Source organism: Otolemur garnettii, unplaced genomic scaffold, assembly GCF_000181295.1.
Source record: "Otolemur garnettii isolate 467f Iridium unplaced genomic scaffold, OtoGar3 scaffold00089, whole genome shotgun sequence".
NCBI classification, from domain to species: domain Eukaryota; kingdom Metazoa; phylum Chordata; class Mammalia; order Primates; family Galagidae; genus Otolemur; species Otolemur garnettii.
Window position 1 is genome coordinate 303,902 of NW_003852484.1, and position 4,732 is coordinate 308,633.

Consider the following 4,732-nt stretch of genomic DNA (forward strand, 5'->3'; position numbering starts at 1 on the left):
TCCTGTCTCAAAAAAAAAAAAAAAAAAAAAGGACTTTCTATACCTTCCACCACACCTGGGTTCTGCAGTGTTTAACTCCAACCCACTCCTGGCAATGTTCCAGGCTGGAAGCTGACAGCCTCCCAGTGGCCTAGTCCTCACACTTAGGAAAGGAGAGCTCTGACTGGCATCAGGGTCAGTGGTGTCCAGGTAGGGATGGCCTTGAAAGAACCCAAGAGTGGGGCTCTAGGTGAATCAGGGGATTCCATGGTCAAGTTCAGGCCTGGTTTGGCTCCTGTTTCTACCTCTTGCAAGTTACATGATATTTAAATTACTTACCTTTGCTGAGCTTCAGACTCCTTGGGGCAAAGTGGGGGTAAATATAGCACCTGCTCTGCAGAAATGTTGTGTTAGATATAATAATGCACACCCAGTGAGCTCAGCGCACTGATAATGTTGGCTATTGTTTAATTAATTAAGCTCCCAGGATCATTATTGCTGAGGGGCCCATAAGATCATAGTCTAGTTCTCTCAAATGACCAGATATCTTGTTTTACCAGCCTGAATGAAAATAGTGAACTGTTATTTGAGGTCCAAGTAAGTGACTCCAAGCTCCCAACATACTACTTACTGCAATGTCCCTGGAACTCCTATAGCCAATCTAGAGGCCTCTGGGTGCCACCCAGACATGATCACTTCACCTCCCTGAGAAGAAACAAATAGGTCTGCAAGACTGTTCTTCGTGTTGCTGCTGATGACAAAACAGGTGGCCCAGCGGTGTGCCATGTCCACTCAGAAACTGCCCTGAGGGCAGGGGCCTTGCCTACGCAGGAGACTCCCAGGCCACTGCTGTTGCCTCCTGTGCCGCCACTCTTTTTCCAGGCTGTGTATGGGGCCCAGTACTCCTGCCTAGGGTTATAGTCAGCACAGGGCCTGCCTGGGTGCCATGGCCACAGGGTTTTAGAAAATAACTGAACTTACGTATACACAGTGGGTCACAAGCGTGGCCCTGCTCAGCCTGGACCATTTCTCCCCATGGCTCAGGAGAAGCTCCAAGGGCTCTCGGCATCACCTTGAAGCAGGGAGGCTGCCCCTCCCTGTGCTGCCCAGGATGCACCAAGCTTTCCCCTGCCTGGCCAGGATAACTCACCCCTATAGCCAGAGCTGCTCACTGCCTTCCCAGTGCCTCCACCTCCAGTTCCTGAAGCCCCAGAGTATCCTTCTTCTCCCAGTCCCAAGGACCACCTCTTTTTCTGCCCCGAATTCCTCTGCCCAGTGGGGCCTCCCATTTCCTTCAGGAGACACCACCTTCCTGCTGCCTTTGTGTGTATTTTGATGAGAAAACTGAAGTCTGAGAGAGGAAAGGTGACTTTGCTTAAGTACTTGCCACTAGTCGGTGAGTGAGGACCCATGTCCTGACACCCAATTTAGAGCTCTTCCTCCAAACCATAACGGAACCAGGTGAAAATGGGGACAAGGAAGGAAGAGGTAGGGTCAAGGCTCAGGGGTCAGACTGGTAGGTTAAGTCAAAGTATAGAGGAGAGCTGTGGGGGTGGCTGAGTCTGCAATTGGTAACGGGTGGAAGCCAGTGAGGTCCCAGGTCCCAGGTCCCCCAGGTTTTCATTTTTGGTAGGAACTTCCCTCACGAGCTGTGTGATTAGGTGTTCAATGAATCAGAAACTCTTTTCTTGGACAATTAGAAGGAAATACTCAGTGCGGCCCATGGGTTTAGGCTTGTTCAAAAATAAAACCCAAAGCCATTAAGTTTGGGGACGGTGAATTCCACTCATTTTCATGTGAGCTGCCATTAATTTGTAGTTTCCCTTTTGGGCCTCTAACTAGGTGCACATTAAATTAAATTAACTAATTAGTGCAAATGTCTACAACTACTCTCAGGACAATTACTTAAGGAGGGAGCAATGAGAGTCTTGTAACTTTAAAATCAGGTTCTTCCTTTCCTCGTCAGCTGCAGAATCTACACAAACCCCAACACAGCAGCACCCACAGCAGCATCAGCCCAGAGGCCCCCGTACAGAGGGATAGAGCAACACGGGGTGGTCGGAAACCAGAGTCCTACTATTGAGACATTGGTAAGGACTCGCTTCTCCTTGGTGGAAAACCTTAGACCTTTTGTGTATATATAAGTTCTTTCCTTATTGAAACCGAGGGGCATAGCACACCTGGGATGAACATGCGTGGGTGCTGGTGAGTGATGGGGGATTTAACTCCAGCTGGGAGTGTTTGGGGCAGAGCCCTTCATCACAGAACCTTAGAGAAGGAATCTGGAGAAGGGAGCTCTCGCTCTAGGTGCGGCTCCTCCTCCTACCTTACGGCAGTGAATCTGAGTGTGGGATCTTGTTAGAAAGGTAAGTTCTCAGCCCCACCCAGCCCTGCTGACTCAGAACTCCCTGGGTGGGGCCCAGCAGGCTGTGCCTAACCAGCTCCAGGTGACTGCAGGATGCGGGCTCAAGTCTGAGAATCTCTGCCCTGCGGCGTCCTGGGGCTGTCTCAGGTTTGTGGCTGAGGTGTGTGGACTCTGCACACACAGGCCCAGATCCCAGTTCTGGCTCTGCAGTGAGCAAGTCTCAGGTGAGGGCCAGCCACCTAAGGCGCCTGGGAAGGAAGCCAGTCAGGCAGGACTGACGGTGAGGCCTCCTTACGTTTCGCTCCCTGGCTCTCTTGCCCGCATCACCCTCATCCCAGCTCTGTCTTTGCTCTGGCGGGGGAAGGGTGATGTGCATGACCTCGGATCCTGCAGAGCTGAAGTCTGGGGAGGGGGTCTGGGAATGTGCATCTTAAGAGCTCCCCAGTTACACTGGTGATCTGCCAAACTTCTTTGGGGGTTACTGGTTTAACCTCCCCGAGCCTCAGTTTTCTTTTTTTTTTTTTTTTGAGACAGAGCCTCAAGCTGTCCCCCTGGGTAGAGTGCTGTGGCATTACAGCTCACAGCAACCTCCAACTCCTGGGCTCAAGCGAGTCTCCTGCCTTCGCCTCCCAAGTAGCTGGGACCACAGGCACCCGCCACAACGCCCGGCTATTTTTTGGTTGCAGCCGTCATTGTTGTTTGGCAGGTCTGGGCTGGGGATTCAAACCCGCCACCTTAGGTGTACGTGGCTGGCGCCTTAGCCGGTTGAGCTATAGGCTCTGAGCCCGAGCCTCAGTTTTCTAACCTGTAAAAAGGAATAGTAGTCTCTACCCCAGAGGGTTTGATGATTGAATAAAATGATGCACAGCTAGCACTTAGCCGTCCTCTGCAATGCTCGTGGGGCCCCCTGGGTGGTGGAGTGGGGCTGCCGAAAGGACCTAGTTCATCCCAGCATTTTTGTGGTCTCAATCCACTTTGCCTTTCAGCTTGTGGGGCGGCATGGGGGGGCTGTGTTAACTGTTTCCTTCCTGGAAGTGGTGGGCTGTGGGATGGTCTGAAAGCTCTCTAGAAAGGAGCTTCAAGTTGTTCCACCCAGTGACAGTCTCCAGGGAGGAAACTCAGTGTTGCTGCTGGCTTGAGAGACCAGTCAGTGTGGAAGTAGAGAGAGAGCAGGCGTGTGTGGGATACTGAGGACAGGCATGCTGTGCTCTCTGTCTCGCTGACTTCTAACAGCCTGTGAGGCAGGCATGATTTATTTATTTATTTATTTTTGAGACAGAGTCTCACTATGTCGCCCTCAGTAGAGTGCTATAGCGTCATAGCTCACAGCCACCTCCAAACTCTTGGGCTTAAGTGATGATCCTCTTGCCTCAGCCGCTCAACAAGCTGGGACTACAGGCACTCACCACAATGCCCGGCTTTTTTGTTGTAGTTGTTATTGTTGTTTAGCAGGCCAGGCTGGGATCGAACTTGCCAGCCCCAGTGTATGTGGCCGGTGCTCTAACCACTGAGCTACAGGCGCCTAGCTGAGGCAGTCATGATTATTCATTTATCACCAACCGCACTTTACAGAGGAAGAAACTGAGGTTCAGAGAGATTTACCTGCTCTAAAGCCCAGGTGTTCAAATTGTGTCCTGTGAAACCCAGGGCATTTTTATGACTTCAAGGATCCCTGAGAGTCAGGGAAGAGTCCCTGGGGCCTCCAAGCCCCCCCTTCAGCTACATCATAGCCTTAACTATTGGGGGCTTTTAAATAACATTCTACTGGGGGGGTTCTGTATTAATTATTATTATTATATATATATATGCAGTTTTTGAATGGGTCTGGTTTTGAACCCTCCATCTCTGGTATATGGGGACAGTGCCCCACTCCTCTGAGCCACAGGCGCCACTCTACTAATTTTTTTTTTTTAAGAGACAGAGTCTCACTTTGTTGCCCTTGGTAGAGAGTGCTGGGCGTCACAGCTCATAGCAATCTCCAGCTCTTGGGTTTAGGCGATTCTCTTGCCTCAGCCTCCCAAATAGCTGGGACTACAGGTGCCCACCACAGTGCCTGAGTATTTTTTTTGCAGTTTGGCCAGGGCTGGGTTTGAACCCTCCACCCTCAGTATATGGGGCCCGCGCCCTACTCAGTGAGCCACAAGCACTGCCCCGTATTAAAATTTTTTTGAAAAATCACTTCTCTGTACAATGCATCTTTTGCCTGAATTTTAGTCAATCCTGGATTCTGTGTCGTAGGATCTGTATGTGAGGTTCTTTGGGCCTCAGCTTTACTTATTTATTTATTTATTTAGAGACAGAACCTCAAGCTATCCCCCTGGGTAGAGTGCTGTGGCATCACAGCTCACAGCAACCTCCAACTCCTGGGCTCAAGTGAGTCTCCTACCT